Source organism: Cupressus sempervirens, chromosome 11 (assembly GCF_028749045.1).
Source record: "Cupressus sempervirens isolate cs-2001-9-10 chromosome 11, ASM2874904v1, whole genome shotgun sequence".
Lineage (NCBI taxonomy): Eukaryota > Viridiplantae > Streptophyta > Pinopsida > Cupressales > Cupressaceae > Cupressus > Cupressus sempervirens.
The window spans coordinates 499,592,837-499,619,907 of NC_143128.1; the positions used below are offsets into that span (position 1 = coordinate 499,592,837).

The 27,071-nt window shown below is 33.6% G+C and overlaps 1 pseudogene; it reads left to right on the plus strand.

The window, feature by feature from the left end:
• Positions 1–642: 642 nt before the first annotated feature.
• LOC149530552 (DNA replication licensing factor MCM4-like) lies at positions 643–4,062 on the plus strand (annotated as a pseudogene).
• The last annotated feature ends 23,009 nt before the right edge of the window (positions 4,063–27,071 follow it).

The following is a 27,071-nucleotide window of genomic DNA, read 5'->3' on the forward strand; positions in this document are numbered from 1 at the left end:
TTATTTAGGTATGATGCAGCATACCATTCCTTCCATTTTAGAAGTAAACTAACCACCATACTATTGCTTCAACTTTGTCAATATTCTTCTTTCATGATCATCATTTGCACTTTTATCAAAAAAAAGTCTCTGTGCAAGCTTCTTCCTGCAATTTTGACAAATATTAATTATATATCACAACACATAACAAGACAAAATCCTAAATATTAATTTGCTAATAAAACATGCTTTATTGCTAGTGAGAAGCATTAAAAACTATATTAATGGTATGTTAGCCTACATACCCAGATTTTGGGTCAGTTCAACCACAAAGATTCCCAGGGTCCTATCAAATGGGTCATACCAGACAACCCTTCTATTCTACAAACCTCAATGGGTGGTCCACGTTGACTATCCAAGCAATTGCCTCCTTAGGGAATTGACATAGCAGATGCCTATGTACCAACTTTTGGTGCCTTCTACATTAAAGAAACCTATTTTGAAGATATTGCCTTGTACCAAGAAACCTTTTGGACAGAAACTGCCTATCAATTAATTCAATCATTTCTTTTCAATTTGTATAATATGTTCTGTTGAAACAAACATTAATTACCTCTTTTGGCTATTATAATTAGATTCCCCAGTCTTCCGAGGGTGACCTTGATGGCAACCCCCCCTATGTTTTTTTGGGGCACAAACATAAGTGTTCAAGGTGTCAATCAAGCAGTTCAACACTTTCTGAGGAATTTTAGGGATGATCCTTCAGACCTTGAGGGGAAATACATGAGGCTCTTGGAACAGGTTCAAATTTGTCCCTGTTGGCTTCTTATGGTTACCATCTAGTCTCATTTCAAATTATTGGTTGAGCACATTTGCTTTTGTATTCACTTCATTTAGTTGATTTCTCATTTAGACAATGGAAGTCGAAGGTGACTCGCTGAATATTGATGCAATGAACATCTTTGAATACGATGAAGAAGTTTATGGCAAGATGGTCAAATATCCTCTTGAAGTTATCACCATTTTTGACATTGTATTGATGGATGTAGCTATTCACCTCAAGCCTTTGTGGGAGACACACATATAGGTGACTGAATTGTATTTTTGGAAAAATATGTTTTATCAGTTAGTATGTTTTCATTTAATGACTTTGATTTTTCAGATTGTGTATTTATGCACATAAATATGCCTCAGACTTACATATAACTACCATTGCATTCAGGCAAGAATATTCAATCTTAGAGATACAGTTAACATGCAAGATCTAAATCCATTAGGTAGGAAATGCTTTTTAAAGTTATGTCTTCATTGTTTAATGCTATTTGAAAAATCTAATAAGGGGGTTTTTTTGTCTTTGAAATCTAGATATTGAGAAGATGGTTTTAGTCAAAGGAATGGTAATTTGATGCAACTCAGTTATACCAGAAATCAAAGAAACATTCTTTAGGTGCCTTATTTGTAGATATGCTCTAGCACCAGTACCTATTGATAGACATAATTCGTTGGATTGTAATTGAACTCTTAATATAATAGTTAATTGTGTCTTCATTGTATGTTATGTTTGTTTCTCAATTCTATTTTGCATAAAATGTGGCGGAGAATCTATGGCTTTAAATAGATTCATGCTTATGAAAGTGATCTTAGAATCTTTTAGATTCTAGGATTTTGCAAATAAGATCTTACTCCTTATTTTGATACGGCCACTGTTGATCTACTCTCTATAACCTTAATTGGAACTAATAGGACACTGTACATGAGGTTCTCACATTGAGATGTTTGCTTGATGAAAGCTATATATGAGAGAGCACATTTTTTTAGTGTGAAAAAATCCTTGTATGAGAACTTTCACACCAAATTTTATTCTCATATTCCATGAGAATCTTCTACCAGATTTTGTCAAATGTATTTCATGTTTTTTTAAAAAATCTCATATCTTTGTTTCACTATGTACAATGGTACTTGCTGTCTAAAAGTGTCTTTGTTGGATTTGTATTCACATCCTATTTTATGCTTCAAATTCTCAGGTTAGATTGATGAACCTACACATTGTGCAAGGCCAGAATGTGCTACTATGAATTCTTTTGACATTGATGCATAATAGATGCAGGTAGGAACTTGTTGATTTTAGTTTATGCATGATTTGAAGCTGCATTTTCAAGACTCTAAAGACAACTATATCCTTTTACTTTGTGGTTAGATTTTTTGATAAGCAGATTGTAAGGCTGCAAGAAATGCCTGATGCCATTCTAGAGGGGGAAATCCTGCACATTGTTAGCTTGCTAATGCATGACAAACTTGTTGATGCAGCTAAACCTGGTGATCGAATCAAGGTGTGTTTGACATTACATGATATACAAATTCTACACTCATTTTTATTGCCAAGTGTTAGCATTTGAAGGTTGACATTGGTTTTTTTTTGTAGGTTACTGGGATTTTCAGAGCTATGATAGTTAGAGTGGGACCAAACCAAAGGATTGTGAAATCTCTATTTAAAGAAAAGCTCTCAAGCCTATCTTAGTCCATTTAAGTTGGAAATGAGGACCTTAATGCTATATTCTATGATTTCTAATTCTAATTTGTAAATCATTTGCTGGTGCAGACCTATATCGATTGCCTTCATCTAAAAAAGGCAGACAAGACAAGATTACAAGCCGAAGATCCAATGGAACATGATACCAATAGTGATAGTTTTGCCTCTTTTCAAGAGGGTGATATGTCACCAACTGATTATGAAGCTAAGGTATAAACTCATAATTTTTACCTTTTGTATATAACATGAATTTCGCAAGCTCTAAAATTGAATTTTGACTGCCAATTTCAAAATTGAGAAGTTGAAAGAACTATCTCGCATGCCTAATATCTATGAGAGGCTAACTAGGTCCTTGGCTCTGAGTATTTGGGAGCTAGAAGATGTAAATAAAGGGCTCTTGTGCCAGGTATCTTTCTTTGCATTCATGTTCGATTAATTAGTAATTTGTTGCATGTTCTTTGAACCATAGTTTAATCATTATGCTTCTTAAACAGCTTTTTGGGGGAACTGTAGTAAAACTAGCTTCAGGCGCTACTTTTCATGGTGATATAAACATCCTACTTGTTGGGGATCTAGGTACAAGTAAGTCTCAACTAATTCAGTATGTGCATAAGTTGGCTCCTTGAGGCATTTATACAAGTGGTTGTGGAAGCTCTACGGTTGGTTTGACTACTTATGTATCAAAGGATCCTAAAACTAGTGAAACAGTTACAAGTTATTAATTCAATTTTTTGATCATTGAGCTCTTTGGGCTGCCTGTTCCCCCACTACTAACTACCACTTTATTCTATATAAACTGCTTATTTCTTTGAACTCAACAGGTTCTAGAAAGTGGAGCATTGGTAATGATTGATAGGGGTGTTTGTTGCATAGACGAGTTTTACAAGATGTCAAACAATGCTCATAGAATGTTACATGTGGTGTGATTTTTCTCTTAGCTCTTTGAATTATGTGCTTTTACTAGTTTCTTGAATTTTTAATCTATGCTATTGGTTGACTTGTATATCAATGTCTGGTCATTCCTTTGAAGTAGGTTATGGAACAACAAACAGTGTCAATTGCAAAGGCTAGGATCATAGCATCTCTGAATGCAAGAACATCTATTTTAGCTTGTGCCAATCCTAGTGGTTCACGCTACAACCCTAGATTGTTAGTGATTGACAATATCCAACTTCCTCCAACATTGCTTTCCAGGTGGAGTATGTTTTGTTTTAGAACTCAAGCTAGAGAATTTATTTGTTGTCACTCAAGTATAAAAGAATCACAAAAAATTCCTGCAGGTTTGATTTGATCTACCTAGTGCTTGATAAAGCTAATGAACAAACAGATAGGTGCCTTGCAAGGCATCTTGTTGCATTACATTATGATGAGCCAAAGGTAAGTTTTGATTTGGTCAATACTATGTAGTAATTAATAGGGGGTCCAATGACCTGATATTTTTGATGTGAACTACATTATGATTCTTTGACCAAATGTTGGATGCATTTGACCTCCCAACTCTCACTTCGTATATCACTTATGCAAGACAACTAAATGTTCCAACTAGTATATAGCCAGCTCCACTAAGTTGAAGAAATTGAGTGTCATGAATACATTGCTGATAAGAAAATATAATTATCATAGTACATAGTACAACTATTTTTTATAACACTCAAATTTATCTTTGAGATTACAGATTCTCTACCTGAAATCTAAATTTTTTGACAGGAAAATCAATAAAAACTTATTAACTTAGAGTCCGAGCTATATATCCCACCATGGCACAAGGAATTCCAATTTATTTTTCTTCCTTCAATTGACTTCCCCTTGGACCAATCTCAGATTTCTCGAAATCATTTTGCCTCCTCCTCCAATCCAACAAAGAGTGTGTATCAAATCTAGCAAATTTATAAATAATCAAGTCATCTACACAATCATGTTCATCTCATTTCAAGATCAAAAAATGCGTAGTTAAATGTAGTTGAATCATGGTGTCACTACAAACAAAAATGCATGTTGAAGGAGATTTTACTCCGAAGTTCAATCAAGGGTCAAGATAACTAATTGCCTTATATTTCCATATTGGAAAAGATAATCCAAGTTTTGGGGCTAGATATCATTAGTGTCGAGTTTGTGCAGATTGACCAAATGGATAATGGTTATATTTTTCTACATGGAACTGAAAGACATTGTTTGAGGGTTTGATGAAAAGGATTTGTTTTTGAGTAGGCAGATTGATGTATCTTTGAATGGGATGCAGGAGCTCAATGACAAACTATTTTCTAAAGTACAAGAGGAATGAGTTATTTTTAATTGCCTTAAATTTTCTACATGTTGATTTTCTCCTCAATATAAAAGTTGTTGTAAAGGTCCTCCAAGAATGAATACAGAATGAAATTGAAGAAGTATAGGAATATCCAAGGTAAGTTTATAAAGTTGCTATTGAAATTTTAATATATTAGAATGTGCAAAGTAAAGTTTTGCAACAAAGATTTATGCATAGATTTGTTGTCTAGATTTGACAGTAAGGTAAAGATAGGATTGTGGTTATGATAAACCCATCTAATGATAATACAAGGAAAATTTGGAATGTGTTTGGTCATTAATAGGCTTGAGTTTTCAGAACTGTGCATAGAAGCTAGCATGTGGGAAGTCTCCAATTTTGACAACTTGATAGTACTAATTTCATTCAACTTCTTTGACAACATTTTTGAGCAACTATTTTAATTATATTTTTAAAATTTGTAGTTCGGAGTTTAGCTATTAAAATTATTTAAATAATCTTAAGTATAGAATTATAAAGAGTCTTTAGCAATTCAAAATGATAATTTTTACTTCTAAAAATCTCTACTGTATTTACTTACCATTGTTCATTTTTGGCAGATTACCTACTTAAGTTTTCACTATGATGCATGAATAAGTAGACATTTGAAGATTTAGTTTTGCCACATTCCAAGCCTTGTGAACTACTTTTGTATCATTTGCAATAACAAGAAAATCTCTACTTTCATTTGTTTCCATTGGGGGATCCAATGGAGGTGAATTGTGTAAACTGATTTTAGTTGCACTTGCAATAAACTTTCCTCACTCATTTCATCCATGGAAAACTGGATCTCACTCCTATCCACTACAACTGAATCAACTTCAATTGGAATAGCTGACATTGGATGATCTCTTGAGTGAGGCTGTGGAAGCCTGTCTAAATCCATCACCTCATAGCAGGCTTCACATAGATCAAAATCTAGGCAAACATTACAATGCCAATGCCGCCTAAGAATGGTAATAGTTGAGCAACCATCATAGCAATACTAAACAGATGAAGTATTGGTATCTTCTTCAATAATCCCCTGGCCACTACCTCTAGTGGCAACACTTGTGTCTGAAGGAACTGGCAAAGATCTGTTATTCTCTGTCACATCGTCTGTTTCCAACATTGTCTACTTTGGGAAGGGCACCTGAAGCAACCTGGAAGACATGGCCAAGCTGGAAGAGAACAAAAAATAAAGAATTTTAGGCATTTGTGAATGCAATTATCCCAAAAGAGTCAATTTTCCCTAAAGAAAATACAAACTAAGAATATTTGAATATCAAAGCAGAAACCTGCTGGATGTCTAAACTACCTCATAAGGAGAAAATAGAAGCCTTTTTAGTAATGCAATAGTAGGTACAACAGTAGAGCATGTGAGCATTCACTATTACTATCATCATCATCTTCTTTGTCCATACTAGCCAGTTCACCATCTGAAGTACCATCATCTTCATCTTCATTTGCTGATGTGGCATCACACTCCATTGTGGTAGATTGAGCTCCCTAATTGATTGGATTAACTAGTGCATCTATGTTCTTTTTAGTAACATTTGACTTCAACTTATAGATAGTAGATCCACTACTACAACTAGTATTTGACCATGGTTTTTCTGTGGACTTTTCCAAAACATGTTTATTAGCACCACATGCAACCAACATAGATATCAAGAAGCCAAAAATAAACTTCAATCCTTCAAGTTGAATTTCACAAGCAGATAGCTTGACCGTTATATTAATTGCACCCTTGACAACATGCTTTATGGCAGGCTCACCATTTGCTAGCTGAACTAAGAAATTGAAGTAGGCTTTCACACTCGAAATATCAAATGACACAAATGCTTTCTCTAGACTGATAAGCATTGCGTCTAGAAAATGATCAAGAAGCTCTCTAGATTTTAAATGAGATGATGGTAACAAAAGAGCATTTATGAAAGCAATTGCTGAGTCCCTTACTGAATTGGCAATTCCATGTGTTGATGTTATACCTGATGATGATATAATGGTATATGTTGAAATAACTAGGATCGTCAGTCAAAAAGTTGACAAAAAGCTGTAGCACCTTTACATTTATTGATTCACTATGGCATCCATCCAAAGAATCAACAAGAGCTAAAAGGTTGCCATGTTCTCCCAAATAATTTGTTAACTTTAACTCGTTCAACATATTTGATTCCCTAGCATGACCCAAATAATATTTAAGCACATCAAGCTTATTTGGATCCACCCTAAGACATTCCACTGTATCATCTATATTTGTGATTACATTCTCTTGTATAGCTAATATATCCTTTGAGTTCATTTCACTTACCAAACCTTCCATATGCTTGATTACAAATAGATTGGCATAGATCTGCCTCTCTTCATTTTTGGGAATCAAATAATTTAGGAATGCCTCACATTTATCGTGTATACCCTCAAACCATTTGTCAAACTTCATGATCATTGTAACATTAATCAAAGCATTTAAAACTTTTGACTCCATGCCAGCCTTACCTAATATGTCCCTTGTCCTCAAAAATTCTTCGATTGTATCCAAAATACCTTCCACTGAAAGGATAGCTAATACTAATACCGCACTCCCCAGGTGATCGTGTGATGGGAAACCATGCAATAAAGATCTCAGGAAAAATTTATTGAAATTCCCTGTATTTTCTTGATTCACAAGTCTTGCCAAACTTGACACTGTTACATATATAGATTTAATCAATTCAAACCTAGCTCTAAGCTTCTCGAGGAATGCTTCCTCCTTTGACTTATCCAATCCTGATTTAAGGAGTAAATTTATAGAAAATTGCATATCATTTTTACACTGTTTACCATCAAGAACAACAAGTGCAACATCTTGTACTACCTCAACATACATGCTTTTCCAGGAGTCCTTCCTCCTTTGACTTATCCAATCCTGATTTATGGAGTAAATTTATAGAAAATCACGTATCATTTTTACACTATTTACCATCAAGAACAACAAGTGCAACATCTTGTACTACCTCAACATACATTCTTAAAACTGATGTTAAAATGTTCAACACCAAACTTGTTTTCCCTTCCTCCAGTATATGAGAAATAAACTGCTCAGATAGTGTGAGAAATACAGTATCCTTATATGTATGTTCTATCCAAGGCATATCATCTGTTGAAACATCCCACCTCCCCAGGGACACTTTCCACAAGCCTGCTTCAAGTAATGATATGACTAGAGATAGCCATGCTCCATGCCTCAAAAAAACCCAACCCTTCTCATTCAAATTGCCCTATTTATGCACCATTTGCTGAGTAGAAAGTACTTCCAAAAGGAAAATTTTTAGCTGCCATAGCTCTCCACAATGTGCCAAATTAATGTTATTGCACAAAATTCTGCTAAAATGTATGAAGCATTCAGTTCCCAGTAACTTGCCCTCAGGTTCAGTTTTCCAAGGTAGAACATTGACTGCCTCAAATCCAACATCACATAAAGTGCTCCAGCCAAGAATAAAATAGTACCTTTCTAGTATAATCTCCTCGACTTGGGAAGGTGTCTTACGCTGCCAAGCTTCCCAAATGCATGAAATCACAAAATACAGATTAGGCCTATCCAAACCCAAATCTTTAAGTACATTGTATTCTATGATACTCAAATTACAAATCCCACTGACATCAATAAGTTGAAAAGAGAGATCATTTATTCCTTGCTCTCTTGAGATCCCCTCATTCAAATTTATAACATTTTGTACTACATGGTAAACCCATGATTCTAGTCCTAGATGTCCCACACCCTTGAATAGATGAAGATCTTCTCCCTGTGAACCTTGCCTCAACTTATTCCTCATTTGCAACATCAGCCAAGATGGAAAGGTAGTGAAATAATGAATCGTGTGCTAAATGACTAGCATTAGTCAAGAAACTAACAAAGACCAACAAGCCAATTGTGTATTGTTAAATTCTACTAGAGGACTACTCACATTGCTTAAAGCCAAAAATGTAATCTCTACCATCTTAGTTTTTTCACATGCACTTGATAATTGATATACCATGAGTAGAATTGCCAAGTGAAATAGATATGGAAAGCTTGCAGAGACTTCTCATACATTCAAGCATCTTGTGTGTACTTTCTTCACAATAAAATCAACATAACCCTTACAAATTTTTAGTCTTAGTAGAACCTCACCGAAACTGGACCTTTTAGATGCCCTAATAGTAAATAGCAGTAGAGAGTAAAATTGGGCTAGTTTTAGAGAACTTCTCATCAGCTACTGCATATTTTTGTAGGTTATTTGCAAGTGGTTGCATGCTATTGTTAATTAATGTAGCCTGGCATGTTTTGTCAATAAGAATCCAGTAGTTTCAGTGTGGTGAGTTCTTTATAAACTTTTCTTTTTGTAGAACTAGCCAATGGTTGCATTTGTTAGAGAATTTACACAATATTATCAGCCTATGGAATTAAAATTTAAATATAAAGGGAAAGACATGGTGCCTAAAGGAATTTTTGATTAATCAGTATGAACGGTCACTCCTAGGGGATGGAGAGGACTCTCCACAAGGGACAAATTGCATAGGTAACCAATTTCTCTTTAGTAAAAGGCATGCCTACTGGGTACGCTTCATTTGTCATAATAACATTCATATAATATTGGATAGCCATAATGTGCTATTTAGTAATTTGTCTCTAGGATTACTATTGGATAGGGTATTTTAATGCATCATAGAGTTGGAAATAGGTTCTAAGCTTGTCATGAATGTCCTTTACTACCATCCATAGATGTATAGAGAAGAAAAAGAAAACATTACAAAGCAATTGTTGGAGATGGATCACATTAGGCCAAGTTCTAGCTCTTTTGAATCATATGTGGTGCTTCTAAAGAGAAAAGATGGTATGTGAGATGTGCATAGACCATAGAACCTTGAGTGGGAAAGTCATCAAGAATGGGTATTTGTTTACCATCAAGAATAGGTATATGTCTCTCATGATGAATGGCTTATCAATGAGTTGCATGGAGCAATTATCAATGAGTTGCATGGAGCAATCTATTTTTTAAATATTGATCTCAAGTTAGGATATCATTAAATCCATGTGTGCAACGAGGATGTGCATAAGACAACATTCAGATTCTATTTTGGGTACTACGAGTTTTGGTGACTGCCTTATGGCTAATAAATGCTCTGACGACTTTCTTGTCATGTACCCATTGCCAATCAATAATCAAGTAAGTTTTTTTTTTTTATGATATATTGATTTACACATAACATAGAAACACCATCTAAAGCATTTAAATATAGCTCTTGGAATAGTAGAGCAATAGGATATTTTTAAAGAAGTGGGCTAGTGCTAGGTTGGGGTTATAAATTTTCTCTACTTGTGTCTTGTTATTAGTGCTCAAAGTTTTTAGGTGGATCAATAAAAAATCCAAACCATTTTGGATTGGCCTCTTACTAATTGAAATAACATGGTTAAGGGGATGCTTTGGCCTTTATAGTTAATGTAGGAGGTTTGTTAGGATTTTACTCTCAACCAAAAACTCCCATAACTAATATGATTACAAAGTGAAAATTCTCATGGGAGTGACATTTCCCAAAACGTCTTCAAGAAGCTCAAAGAGGTAACGAATTCATTATCATGCATAATGAGAAAGAAAAAGAGACAAAAACTAGTTCTTCCCTAATAAAAAAGTGTTTATAGAGAAAGAAGAAGAGAACATAGCCAAGATCTGGTGTTCCTCTTGGGAATGGTGATGTTAACTTCAAAGGCTTTAGATAAAACAACTCCTCTTCTTAACTGATAACTCTTTGTGTGTGATATCTTCTTACCTACTACCAATGAACATGACATTGTAAGAAGACTCTGAACAAAGATAATATTTCATGAATATCACCATGTGTTTCTACACATTTTTCCAATTGATGATGTAATAATGCCTACAATACTTCACCATATAATACTTACCCATAAGGTCAAATAGGATAGTGCAAAGAGAGCTACTAGATTGCTACATGTAATTTGCCAAAAAGCACAAACCTATTGAATCCACTTCATTTCTGAGTTTCCACATATGAATATTATATCTTGTATCAAAATTATATGAACCATAACTATTTAATTACTTGTAAATTTGGATGATGTTTGTGAAAAGAGGATTTAATATAATACATAATTGTGCACTAATTCCATGTTTCCCATAAATTTTGTCTTGCACATAATAACAGTTTTTAAAGATAGTAATAAGGAGTTCTTGAAGCTACCTGTGAGGGTTTAACAAACATTGTATAGAGAGGGATTAACAAAAAAGACTGTATTAAGAGGGATTGGACTTAAAAATAGAAAAAGAAGCATTTATATCTCTAAATTATCAGAGGATTGAACAAAGCCCATATAATTTTGGAGCTTCTGAGACAGAGTTCTAAACATATAAAAGACTAGGAATGTTAGCCAATCCATCTAAGCATATAGGTATTAAGGGTCGAGATATGTGTAGCGGTAGTCATGAACATTGCTTTTTCTTTGCATTTTTCCTACATTTGATACTTTTCTTATAGGTGGACATGTCTATCACAAACATCCAACATGTCTATCCTTAGACTTCATGGCAAAAACCCTACAAACAACACAAAAAAAATAAGGACATGAACCATCCAAACATCTCTAATAGCTTGTGGATATCCCAAAGATGCATAAGTGTGTGACTTTTGAAAACCAAAAAGATAAGACTAACTTGTATAACAAGCGAATAACCAAAATGATTTATGTCCATGTTATGTTTGACAATGATAATGATATTTGGATTCAAGTATGAGGAAATTTGTATCAATCAATTCATTAAATATCATTTGAATACAAAGAAGATTTTAAGAGATTCAAGAGCATAATTATAAGCCAAATTTTTGGAAGACCTAAATTAGACCTAAGTGAACAGACATGTGAAGGCTTATTTTGAATATGACGAGCAGATCTAAGGCAGAATTTTTATGAAGGTATATTCCAAGTTTAGAGCATTTATTGAAAAACACTATTTCAAATCTTAGTGGATTATTCATAAGTACAAGGCAGATTTGTTGAAGACCTTGAAGGAGATCTAAGGAAAATCTACCTACATTATAAACACTTTGCATTTCAAAGGTCAGTTCCTTCTGCATTGCAAGATTTGAGGTTGGTGTCTCTTGTTAATTCAGCCTACAAATTTGTTTGAAGTTATATACATAAAATTGTTAATTTAACACATTTTTTCATTTTTCTTTCCTTCTTGCTTCATCATAAATACTTGGTTCACAAGCGCTTATGGTGTTCTTCTTGCTAAGATTATGAAGTGGACAATGACTTTCAATCTAGATAATCAAATGTTTGGCTCAACTTTTTTGGGTAAGTGTGATGATATGTAGTGCACTATAAATTTTCTCTTCAATGAAAGGATTAGCATCTCTAATTTTCAAATGGTGATCAACCAGAACTAGCTGACAATCTAACCTTAAAAATACATTTTATGCCAAATTCCAATCACAATTAAAGACATTTAGCTATTGGAAAATGGCAAGATTATGTCTTATTTCATATATGCAATAAAATGGGCAAGAAATGTGGAAGAACATTAAGTTTTTATCCACCAAAACATAAGTAAAATTGTATAAACTGAATGTATTTTTAAAAATAATGTCAATTCCCTTCTAAAGAAATATTTTGCATGCAACTTACTTGCTGAAAATATTTCAAGTTCAGCAACTCTTTAATCACAGGATCCACAATAGTTGGAAGCTTTGACCTATCTGTCAGCTGTGACTTGGCCTGCAGCAACAAAAAATTCTTAGTATATGCACCTCAACATTTAAAAAATACATCAAGTAATTTAGGTCAATTATAGTATTCTTTAACATATTCAACAATCAAGTACAATTAATAGGCATACAAGAGCAAAACTTGGAATTCTCCTAATGTCATCAATGTTAATCTTGGGTACTAGTACAAAGCCAGTAAGAAATCTGCAGTTGTACCAACCAAGATATTTACAAGACTTGATCACAAAATGTTCATTTAGCACAAAACAACTTCAAAAATATTGTATATATACACTCTTTGACACTATCAAAGGGAAAAATTATTTTAATGATGTTTTACGTAAAAATTGCTAGAGGAAATGATAAGCATGAAATATATTCAAGTTTTGACACTAAGGAATTGAAACATCTGCACTCAAGAATTGCCTCGAGTACTTAAATTCACTTGAATTATGCTTTACAACTTCTTTGAAAAACAATGATTTAGATATTCAGTGGTATCTTAAGTACTATATACTAGTGCTTGCACCAAGCATAGGTGCAAGAGTATAGTCGATAGTGGCATGCAGTTGATCATTTTAGAAATGTGGCAGCTAGTAGTATTGTTTTATAGAAAATCCCTATACTATTATTTGGTAGGAAGATAATTAGAACCAAAGTAAACATGGTGTGCACAACTAGAATCATTTGATTGTTTTCTATTTTGAGGTGTAGAATATTTGGTGGATCTTAATTTTTGTAGAAACTATTTTGAGAAAGGATATGCTAAAAATGAGTTCTTCTTCTACAACCATAAAAACACTATCAGATTCACCATCCAAACTATTGAGTTTGAACCAAATATCAATATGTAGTTTACGAACAGTTGGCCTAAATGGTTGTTGTTATAATTGAGAATAACACCAAGCTTGATTTGATGAGTTTTTTTTATTGACTCATAAATTTTCTAATAATTCAATAGATTAACCCATTGATAAAAAAAACATGGAAACTCATTAGCTATTATTGTGGAGTTAGATCTCAACATTGGCTCTAGTATTTCTTTAGTTGGCAATTGTGCATTGGTTACATATGTTAGTGTAGTTTTTTATTTTTCCTATTTTGCTAGGTTTTTCCTACACTTTTAATAATCTCGCTTAGGTTAATAAAGCATGTCTTATTAGGTGAATGGTTGTGAGGTGTCACCTTCCTACATGTGAGCATCCATTAGCTATCTTGGGAAGATACTTTGCTATCTTTAGTCTGATAGATAGTTGCTCCTCATTGGTTGGTGTTGCCACCTCCTCTCTCTTCCTAGCCTATATAAGCATGCTACCTAGCTTGTATTTGTATCTCTTGTTTTTGCATCCTCTTAATGCTATTTTGCTTCCAGTATTTGCATTACTCTCTTGGAGACTAACTCTATGATGCTATTTTGATTTTGTATCATTTGAATTCATAGTTTAGATATTTACTCTTTGCACTAGTTTTCTGGGTTATTAATCTTTTCATATTCTAACATGGTATCAGAGCTTTTCTATGTGCAAGAGTAGATTTTAGTTTCCTTATTTGAGAGATTCGGGGGGGCAAATAAACTTTATTGTAGTTTTTTGAAAAACAAAGTATGCTCTTCACTTGCATCTTTGGATGATCCTGAGAATCAGAAAAGTTTTGACAAAAACATTTTTTCTCTGGGGTTTCAACCTCAAATATGACAACCAACTTGCATATTTGGAGTTTTCAATCAGTTTTGCAAGTTCCAGCATGCCATTGATGGACTTAAGAAGCTGATCCAGCATTTTCATGTCATATTTTGGTTGCTGGGGTCATTTTCTAATTTTTGGAGCCATTTTTTACTGTTAAAGGCGTCTGATTTACACTATAGCAACATCTTCTATTCATTAGCAAGAAAAACGCTTTCTGGGTTTTGTTCGCAGCCCTGAAAAACCATCTAGGTATCTTTTAGATTTTGCATGCAAGTTGTATATTTTTCAAAATCGAGCATGCAAAGCTATAGCCATACCCCTCTCCATTGGCAGTCGCAGATTTGAATGCAGTTTTCAAATGTCTCGTTCTTGCTCATACGGACTCTGATTTTGATGATTCTTGTTATGAACTTGGCTATTTTTTTGTGCTCTATCCACTAGTGGAGTTATTTTTTGATTTTCATGCATGAATTCTTCAAAAATTGTAGATTCTCAGCCATGACTGTGCACAGTTCTCATTTTGGAAATTTTGGAGGATCATAACTTTCTCATACGACCTCGTATCGAGCCAATTCTTTTTTTGAAAGTGCATGATTTTTTGAGTAGATCGCAGTGGTGCTATTTTTTTCCTTGATTATTGTGCCCAAGTTTCACTTTTAGCATATACTCTTCATGAGGGTTTGTAATGCATTGAAATCAAGACCACTAAGTATCTCTTTCTAGTGGTAGTTGTAAATGCACTAAAATAAAGTGCCAAATCATATTTCTTTGGGAGAGTTCTTTGATTGAGTAAAAAGGGGGGGGCATTGTCGTGGCTGGGTTCTCTTCTTTTTAGCATTTCTTCTCTGCATTTCTTCATCATGGATCAAGCAAATATGCCCATCCTAACTCCATACAATTACTTTGAGTGGAAATCATGCATGACAATTCACTTAAGGAAAGTTGGATTAAATAGGATAACTATGGGACTTGAAACTGAACCTGCTAAAGATGAAGATAAGCCTAAGTGGTTTAACAAATGTAATGAGGCATTTGGAACATTGTGTTTTTCTGTTTCTCCTGACTTGCTATTTCACATTGAGTCTTTGTATACACCAAATGAAGTATGGAAAAAGCTAGAAACACTATTTGGCACACAAGATTCAATGAGGGGTCATATGTTGGAAAATGAATTAATTAGTTTGAGTCCAGGCAATTTCAACACAATCTAAGATTTCTTCACCAAATTGAAATCACTAAGGCTATAGTTAAAACAATGTGGAATTGAAAAGAAAGATGAACAACTGATTCTTAGTATTCTCTCTAAGCTAAGTTCAAAATATTTTGTATTTGTCTCTACCTTCTATGCTACTAAGGGTGCACTTGGTACTCAATTCACCATGCCATCTTTAGATGATTTTGTTGTCAATCTCACTCGAGAATAGGACAAGCTAATCCAGATGGGCATTCTTAAGTCCTCTAAGTCACATGCCTTGGCTACCAACCAAGGCACAAAAGAACAACAAGGACAAAGTAGTGACAACAATAGTAAGGACAAGAAACAAAAGAATAGCGAGGAGAAGAAGGATCAAATGTTGGTTTCTTCAAAAGAAACTATTGATACACCATCTTCCAAGGGCGATAAGCCTAAGAAAGAAAAGGTTAAATGTGCCTATTGTAAAAGACCTGGTCATGATGAACATAAATGTTTGCAAAAACAACTTGATCACTTGAGATACATTCTTGAGAAGAATAATATCAGTGTTCCTGAGTCTATCAAACAAAGTTCTACTGAAGGGTCTAACAAAGAAAAAGAAAATAGCAAGGGGAAAGGAAAAGGCAAGGCTCTTTTTATAGTTGCTTCCTCACCATCCACTTGGGTTCTTGATTTGGGTACTTCACACCACATGGCTTCATCTAAGGAAGAAATTGCATCCTTAGAGCCATGTACTATGCATTCTATGTTGATGGGTGATAACACTCCTGTTGAGGTGTGTGGGAGAGGGTCTGTTGATGTGGGGGATGGGACATTCCATGATGTTCCTTGTGTACCCTCAATGTCAACTAATCTCCTATCGATATACCAGATCACTCACATAAGTTTAGGCAAGCAGGTTGAGTTCACTCCTAGTTCAATGGAGATATGTGAGGTTCACAATGATTCTACAGTTGCAGTTGGGAGAGCAGATCATCAGTCACGACTCTATATGTTTTCTCACTTTGTTCCTGATCCTCCTTTGACTATTTCACTCACTCACTCTAATGATGTGAGCAGATTATGGCATGAGCGGTTTGGCCATCTTAACTTCCACTACTTGCATCAGCTTAACCAGCAAAGCATGGTCACAGGGTTGCCTTCTACTTTGACATTGGAGTCACTGGAAATACATGATAGATCTTCTAATGGGTCAGATTCACTTGAGCAGTCTTCTACCTCCACTTTTGATGTAGAGAGTGATTCAGAGGACTCGCCTCCTTCCTCTCCTAGTCATCATTTACAGGTTGATGATTCTTCTCTAGATTCTCCATCTTTTGGTCCACTTTGGGCTAGACAGACCTTGCAGTTTGCAGATGATTGGGTTGGAGATCCATCAAACACCAAGCAGACTCGTTCACAATTCTAGGATGCTCTACATATCTTCATTGCTACTGCCTCAAATCGACAGTCCTTTCATGAGGCTTCTGGTATTTCTGAGTGGGATACCACTATGCAGGAAGAGTATATTTCCTTGATGAGGAACCACACTTGGGATCTTGTCCCTTTTTCTAAGGGAAGAAAAATTGTTCGATGTAAGTGGATCTACCGGACAAAATTTGCAAGCTTTGCTGGGGGTATGGGATGCTTCATCTTTTGGGGGGGCCTCTTCCTCTCACTTGGAGTCCTAATTTTCTTTGGGGAGACTCTTTTCTCTCTCTTTTGGGGGAATTTTATGTACATGGGTACCTCATCAGGCTTGACTTTCCGGAACCCATTTCTACATCCACCTAAGCTTCGCTTATGGGGGGTGTTAGTGTAGTTTTTTATTTTTCCTATTTTGCTAGGTTTTGCCTACACTTTTAATAATCTCGCTTAGGTTAATAAAGCATGTCTTATTAGGTGAATGGTTGTGAGGTGTCACCTTCCTACATGTGAGCATCCATTAGCTATCTTGGGAAGATACTTTGCTATCTTTAGTCTGATAGATGGTTGCTCCTCATTGGTTGGTGTTGCCACCTCCTCTCTCTTCCTAGCCTATATAAGCATGCTACCTGGCTTGTATTTGTATCTCTTTTTTTTGCATCCTCTTAATGCTATTTTGCTTCCAGCATTTGCATTACTCTCTTGGAGACTAACTCTATGATGCTATTTTGATTTTGTAACATTTGCATTCATAGTTTAGATATTTACTCTTTGCACTAGTTTTATGGGTTATTAAAAATATGATGGAAGTGATACTATGTATGAAGCTTCTAATATAGGAACTCCATGAGAAGCTAGAGATCATTTAATGGAGATTTGGTGATGAAAAATGGGATCTCTAAAGATGAATAGGGCTCGTTGGAGTTAAGAGGGAGAAAAATAATCTAATGAGATCCCAGTTTTCTATATTGATAGCAATGATAATGAGGCCAATTCCTCCAAAGGAAGAGAAATATCTAATGTTGGTACTATTACTTCTTTTAAAGATGGTCTTGTCTTATTTCAGACCTATATGGTGAGCATGAAATTACAGGCATAAAAGTATAGAGACTTAGAATCAACCAGTCTTGCTAGAGAAGGAATGAGTAACCCAACTACAATGGGACTTAGAGGAGCTTCATGAATTAAGACTTTTAAAGAAGTAAAGAAAGGGTCAACATATGAATAAAACCATTTGGCTAAACTTTGTAAGAATATTCAAGGAAATTTTAAATATGATTTGTGTAAATTGAAAACTATCTTTTTGTTTGCAATCATGTTACATCCTATTTTCATGCATTTATTGTTATGTTAATGGATTGATAAATAAGTTCAATCTATTTGGAAATGAAGTATATTTAATCCTCTTTCATTTGAAGAAAATTAGAGGTTTTGGATGAGAAATATATGGACAAATCCTTTGGTTTTTGTAAAAATTGTCTTGAAACTCTTATTTATAGACCTAGTGATAAGGGTTTGATCAAATAACACATTTTGACCATGGAAAAATCCTAAGTTTTACCTTTTGGGAAATAATATTCATGCATCTTTCAAATAAATTTGTTTTGATATTGTTTGGTTTTGTATCTTGGAAGTTATTTGACATTCTAGAGGGCAAAACTCATAAATTCTATGACAATAATAATCGATCTCAATGCAGAGGCCATAAATTTCTATCTAACTATTGGATGATTCTAATTTTTGGATATGTTTTAGGAAGGCTAAATATCCACAATCCCACCACTATGATTGGTGTAATAATATATAATTTAAAAGTTATGAATAACAGAATCAAAATTATCAAAACTACATATGATAGTTTCATGGCAGTGAGTAGGTGAAATGTTATCATATTATTTAGGTTTGGATAATCTTACAATGTAGCTAATAGAAAATAGATCTCAAATGCTTAATAGAATGAGTATTAATATCTATGTTCAAAAATATAAGGATGACTAATATTTGGCAGCAATATAATACATGAGTGTGTGGAACATATTATAAAAATGGTATGTTTGTACATGGAACACAAGAAAATTTGATTCACACGGTGTCCCTACATGATTACCCTCCATAACACCGAACTGCTACTTTAAAAGGTATGGAATTCTGAATCCATTCCCTATATTGATTTCCATTTCTATAAATTGACACAATCAGCATAAAAATGTCCAGCTAACAATCTATGCATTGTAATGTCATAAAATATTTTGAATCTTTGAAAAGGCCTAGGTCAACATACCTATTTTAGCAAATAACCCTTCAATGTCTTTAACAGATCTCTCAAAATTAGAGAGAGGTATGCAGGCCTGCTTGGTTAGAGTGTTTCTGCTCAACATACAACATCCCAAATGTAAGTCTCATCTAAGAATATCATGTAAACTACATCTACTAAATAACACTACTAGTAGACAAAATGTCAAATAGGTTGCTATGGAGAAATATAATACTGAAACATATTTCAAAAGTCTCCTTGTCTGAATATTAAATAAACAAATATCATTATTGAGAAATTGCCACCATGCAGATAACTTTAAATTGAATTTTGTGTTTACCATGTCCAGAGAAGAATGATCTAGAAATTCAAATGCTGAGATGATCTCCCCTAACTATTGTTTTGCTGCAGAGAGTAGTCTTTGTAAAAAGTGAACGAAATTTTTTAATTTTAATACAGCTGTCAACTTGAAAATAGTTCTATGCTCCACAAAATTTGAGGTATCAATTCCTATAACATATCATCTGTGCTCAAGTTTAAAGTGAAAGAGACCATACAAACTATTGTAAGTTGTGCCCAACTGGGACACATTTAAAATAAATTAAAATACAAATTTCAATCAAATTCATGTTAGAATCAGTCATATAAATCAATACAATTGTTCTCTTGCTAGCTCCATAATACTATAGAAATTGGTAATCATATCAGATCAACCATGGATTACATTCTTTGAAGTGTCTAAAGTAACTAGCAAAAATCATCATTTCAAAAGTAAACATGAAAAGAAAAGTGAGAGAGATTCTCAACCACTAACAGGAATGCTTGAACATTTTTCTCTATATGTTGAGTAGAACTAACCTGAAATACATTCTAGTGTATTTGTAAAGATCACAAGTTATCCCTCTTCAACAGACCCCTCTTGTACACTCTCCAGTTACAGTAGCCACATGGACTCTTGTAGCAATTGTACAGGCACAAAATCCAAATAATTGCTTCTCTAAAGCAACAAAGTTTGAGCTGGGAATTCAAGAGCTTTTATGCAAGTATTTTCTCAAATTTTAAGGTATTTTGGTCTTACATATCCACTTTGACAATTATATGATAACTAATCTCCAAATTATACTCTTCAAAACATTAGAAGCAATGTAGGTAGCAAACTATATTTAATACATTTGTCTTATAACTGAAATCTCATAATATTAATCAAATATTACGATTGTCAAGTCAAATGGGATGACCTTGAATGCTAAATCATAGAGACTTTCATAATGAAAACACATGGTCAAATCACAAGGATACATGTTACATGCCTAAAATGCACAACTATTGAACATCAAATTCATGTATAGTATTGGAAAGTGTTTGAATGTCAAATTAGATTAACCATGATATTTGATTTGAGAAACACCAAATGGACATTCCCTTGCTAAGAGTTGCTTAGATGTGTCATCAGAGCTTTCCCATTGTTCCATAATGTGGTCAAGTTGCCAAAAATTCCTAAAGGTATTTAAGTCAAAGTGTTTGTTGAAGTGTCCTATGGGGTTTTTTGACAAGTAGGATTGGCTATAAAGTGTAATGTCCTCATTTTAGCTCGCCATGGTTTATGTTTGGATTGACCTATTATTGGCCCTCATAGGTTAAGGCTAATGGCTATAGGGCCCCATCTGGCAAAACAAGAGGATCTTTCCCTTCTATAGTACAGAAGTGTTTAGGATTGCTCCTTGTTTGTTTTAGTTAGCTACACTTACAATTTATAGTAAGTTATGTATCCAACATTTCTACATTTGGCAAGGCACCTGGACTGATCTCAACATAGTGACAACCCTTGGCACTACTAATTTTATCAAATATTCAAGGAATTACTAGTTATAGTAGGTTAGGAGTTAATAGAGAGAACCATTAATATTTTTAGTAAGGCAGTTGGTTGTGCGATGGAAGCAATGGTTGACCAACTGGTTCAAATGAGACAGAGAGATGATGAGTAATCAATGAGATATTAAAATTATAGTAACAATAATAAAGCTATTTATAATGGTTATATTGTAAATTTATTACTTATCTTCATAAAGTATTATTGAGGAGCCATTATATTTAATGGAAAAGTATGCCTTTAATAATGACATAACTTAATTCAAACACAAAAAATAGTTATATAAGTCATTAAAGTGACATATTGGTGAAGCCTCATGAGTCAAACTTTATTAAGGACTTATAAAAGCACTAGAAATGCAATTGATTGATTTTTTGTTTATGAGTTTTGACATTTATATTGGATGTTCCAGGGAAGAGTGCAATGTTGAGTTACAAAACATTATATGACTACTCTAAGTCTTTATTGCATTCAAAGCATGAAATTTAGTACTGGTCCTAAGTTTTCATAGCAATCAAACCATGGATTTTGTATTGATTGATTCTAAGACTTTATATTATTCAAACCATGGATTTTAATGTTAATTCTAGGTTTTTATGGCATTCAAAACATGAACTATAGAAGAATTTATATGATCTGAAGGGATGCTACCCCAAACTTCTCATCACCACCCTTGTAGTCAAATGTTGTTCTTGGACTCCTGGGATACTATTATTGTGTAAAGCTTAAATGGTCTTGAATTTGTTTGTTTGCTTTTTCTATTTGGGGTTCTTTGGAAAGGGAGGAGATATTGGCAACGGCAAGCCCAAACTTTAGATTATTGTTCCTTCTTCGACTTTTGGTGGAGCATTAATAAGTTTTGTACTATGCCTAGTAGAGTTGATAAAGGTAACAAGAACTAGAATTTGTATCTATTGTATGTACATAAATTAAACTCTAGACTCCATACCATTGACTATTTGTTGTTTTGCAATGTAGATTGCAAGTTCAGGAGAATGCATATGTGTATTTCAAAGTTAACTTGAATTTTTGTTGTCTCTAATGATAATGTGGCAGTGTGGTATTTAATGGAAGGCATTTACAATTGATTGAATTGCCAGTGACTTGACATAAGTGGCTGAACGTATTGTATTTATAAACAAATATTGTGTGTGCATGGAGTACTGTTCTAAGTAATATATGACAAGAGAGACCCAGGATTCGAGGTTGCCATAGAATTATGCTGAGGATTTGGTAATGGTATTGAAATTATTATTGAAAGTTTCTTATAATGGACACTTGAATAGAGCTGAAATTACTGAAGCTTTCAAAGAATGAACATCAATTCTTTTAGTTTTGAGGAATTCCATGATTGGTATTTATATCCCTCGTTATAATGGTTCCACATAGTAATTCTTTAGCACTTCTTTTATTATCTTGTTGATCAATCAAATTATAATACTATTAATTAGATAAATATTAAATAACAATACATAAAACCATCAGAAAGCCCATTGTAGATCCTCATGGCTTTTGTGAACCATCCGAAGGGAGAAAGAATAATATGGGCATGTCAAATAAGGGTGACAGGACACATCTATTTACTCTTTCTGCTCATGTCTATTAACAAGAAAATGTCAAATACTGCACAATATGCATGAAGATTCATGCATCAGTTGATCTCAAATACAGTTTGAGATCAATTTCTAATTTAGGATCAAAACAGTGAGATTTCAAGATCTTCAACTAAATATTGACTTAAGATTCATGAAGGTGATGTTAATGATGTCAAGTTTCCACAACAAGACCAAACCACTAAAAACCATTCAACCAATCTTTGGTAAGTTGTTCTTTTCTCTTGGAAGCTTACCATCCCAGACAAATCACACAGTGTTAGTAACTCTCCTTGTGAAGATCAAGCCAAATTTTTAGGTAATCGATCCAAACCAAACCAAAGTTTGGAGTAATCTCCCTATAAATCTAATTGAACATTTGAGTTGTTACATCAATTTATCTTCAATGACTTTTTAAACCAATCAAAACAGAGTAAAAAATAAAGTTGTTTGTAAAAGGGGTGTTCAAAATTAAAACATCAAACCAATATTGCATTGAAACATTTTTTGAAAAAGAAACTACATAAGTATTAGCTAATTCTAATCTTCATGAAAATATTTAGTTCTCATATTATATGTGTAAATCTAATACAATGCCTACTTCTTTATGCATTGTGTGGGTGTTCATAATGTTAGCAAAAAATATAGCAATGTGGAAAGATGCTTAATGAATAGATTCCTCTATTACCAATTTGTGTTGTCCCCGGCTTGAATTTGTTAAGGAAATTAGGATCAGATTTAATACCTTCTTAAATTATATGAATACCCTTAATGCGATGGATCCACTAACTTGTATCTTCTTGATGATGTGATTAATCAATTTTTCTTGTAGGTTTTGCATATATGGTTTGACTGCTAGAACTATAAGTATCTTCTTGAGATCACTTTCAATATTTATTTTTGCATTTGCCAATCGGCAACGATCTTGATAGTATATATAAGATGCTATGTGGGTAAAGCCATGTAGGGACATGGCCCTACATGGGGCATGTCAGAAAGATATGATTATATTCTACTAAAATTTTGCAATAAAAGAAGTCTTTAGTGTCATGGAGTTTAAAGCACATCTGCAACATGAAGATTATGGTGAAGATGATTATGACAGAGAAATATCTCCATGTGTGAAACAAGTCTTGTGTTGAAGGCAATATGTGGTGCATTAGATATGGATGAATGGAATCTGCTTGCCACATTCACGTGGAAGAGGAGTAAAGATTCTACACAGCAATGACGACATAAAATATAAATATACAACATAGATATAAGATGGTATGTAATATGAGAAATGACATGGATTGAAAAGTAAGGGCCACTATTAGAGATGAAATATGCGGTGATAAAATAATACAAATTGTTAAGCTAGAGATAAAATAATCATGTTGTACTATGATAGCATTTCTGATATAGCACAAGTTTATTAATAAGAAAATGATGCACCAAAATAGCAAGTCCTTCATGTCATAACATCACTAGTAGTTGTGTCATTAAAATTCTAGATCATACCTGAAGCAAAGTCACAAGAAAAATTAACAAAATGCACTAATTTATTGATGCACTATAATCTAGCTTTGTCAATGTCAGTATTATCTCTTTCAAAGGTTTCAAAAAATTTGAATATCTTTAAGAAAAAGGACCCATGCTAGATCATGAAACTCTAAGAGTCCCTATATAATCCCTGTCTCTTACAAGTTTAAGAAACTCAACCTATATATCATAACTAATAGTCTAAAAATGTCATGATTGTGAACATAGAAATAATTGACCATCCTTTTATATCAAATATACTAAAAATTATAATCAATGAGAACATCTCAATACTTTCTTTAGTTGAAATCAAAACACAAGATTTTCCTCAAAGAAGTTTGAATTCCACTACTTGATATTTTTAACAACCATAACAAATATGCCTTTATTTACCAGTTCTTGCATCTCCAATACAAATTCAATTTTATCAGCATAATTGTAATTCAAAATACCCCAAATAAAAGATCAAAAAGAATTGAGGGTAAGTATCTAAGAAAACATGATCTCCGTAAGGGAAAATTGATCTTTTTTTGCTCACATGTACATGATCAAGAGTCTTACTACTGATTCCAGAAAGAAGTTGATTATGATCTCTTTGTTTGATAGAATCCACCATTAAATTCCCTTGTGATTGACTCTCATTATGTCTCCCTTTCCACCTAGGATGATTTTCTAGATGTACTCCTAATTTATCAGTATGACAAGTCTTGTTGGAGCTACAAGCTTCACTAGCATGAACATGTTCGATCAGAGATCTCAATTCAACATCTTAATCATGCTTATGTGAGAAATTTAATGGGAGTTCATACATCACCACATCATTTGAAATGGTTTTAATAACTACCTACTCTTATCCACTCCTAATTTGAATAGTAGAAAATTTCTTTGAGCATGTATTATCTGGATTGGTATCATCTATAATTAGCTTCAATGATCTACTTGTGAGAGAGATGTCTAAACCTGTCAACAAAAGTCACAGATTATGAAATTTTGAAGTAATATCTTGCTGAGGATAAATTATTTATTTCAATAATTATTGGTGTCTCAAAACTAATAGAAGACGCCCTTTGAAAATGCATCTTGCATTTTCTTGAATCCATAAGTGACCTTATATGAGGGAGAAATTATACTAGAATGTACAAGGCCTCTATATACACAATATTCTTGAACCAAGTCATCAAGCATTCACATGTTTAGCTTCATTCAACTAAGTTCATTCTATGAGAAGAAATACACATAAGAAAATAAATTCATTCAAAAAACCTGTGACAACTTATCATGACATACAAAATGGAGATGATACCTTTTATTTGGAAAATAAGTAAATATCTCCAAGGAAATACCAATTTCAAACTCATGCTCAGGTTGCATGTGTCAACATTCCCCATCGACCTTAGTCGCAAGGCTAACTAACTTATCAAGAGTGTGTATCCCACAAATGAAATTGGTATAAATGTTACAACCACCAAATTTGGAGGGCATGGAAATTCAATCATCACTATCCTATGTAGTACACTTAATTTCATATGTTGGAATCATTTTTGTGACTTGTACACATGATATTCCAATAGTTTTTAATGTCATCTTCATCACAATTTTTCTATGATAGTCTAATAGTTGCAGGTGGCATCTTCATCACAATTTTTCCATGATAGTTTGTTATTCATCCAAATGGAAACCCTTGTAGGGAAGACCTAATTGCAATGCAACAATTAAATGTAATGTTGAAATATAGGAGAGAGATTCTTTTGGTTAAACTAGAAGATAAATCATCTTCTAACCAAATGACAGAGACTTTCGGTGAAGGATCCAAAGTACATCAATTCAATTATAGTCTAGTAAATTTAGGTGCCATCTTCATCATAAGTTTTTGAAGATAGTCCAGTATTTTTAGGTATCATCTTCATCAAAAAAATCCCATGATAGTCTATTAGTTTGAGGATTCATCTCCATCACAAGTTTTCCATGGCATACTTGTAGTTAGAGGTGCATTGAAGACCTTTTATCACTACATGAGCTAGTAGTAGATGGTGATTATTCATTATCATCATCATCATCTAACATAGAATCACATGAATATCATGTTTTATAGCCCACATGGCCTAGGTATTGAGGGTACAAATCCAAGCACTAAACACACTAGATTTCAAATTATTATCTTTATGTGTTGATATTTAAGTTGAATGTTCTAGAGCTGAAGAGAGAAACACACTCATTTTTTATTTCTTTTTGTTCTTTTTTTGAATATGAAACTGTTGTCTAAATGATACAATATAATTATGTATTATTAAACTAAAAATACAAGAAAAATATGATACCAACACAACTATATTTATAAAACAAAAAAAAAATATTATTATTTCTTCTAAGCTTTTACAACTACAGCTTTTGCATATACATTTCCTTTCTTTTCTTTCATTACTATAACAAAAAGTATAATAGTTGTTACAATAGACCAACATTCCAAATGATAAATTTGCATCTACACACTTTAAATAAAATGAAACAACAAGTACATTACATTATTTTTGCAACTAGACTCTTTTTAACACTTATCATCAAAACATCACTGAGAAAAAACACTTGAGCAAAGACTCTCCCACTTATATTACACAACAATGGTTGAACTTTGGCATAAAAAATAATAATGATAGTAATAGTATTCACTTCCATCTTCAATATTATCATAAAAACCTACAAAAAAAATACACATGTACCTATGGAAATATGCTCGAAGAGAAATCCCTCTCCTCGACCATCGGAGATGCAGGTGTGATTGGAGGTCATGAATGGAAGAGCTTTTGAAGTCAAGCACATCAAGAAGAATGAAAGAGACTCAATATCAAGAGTTTTGAACTACTATTTTGCCCCCCATATTGATTCAAATGTAGGGCCCCCTTTCATATTATTCCTAGGGCTAACTGGCATCATTAATCAAGTGGGTGGAGAAAACCTGAAACGAAACTGGGCTCAGGGAAAACCATGCGAAAATGCTCCAAAAATGTCAAATG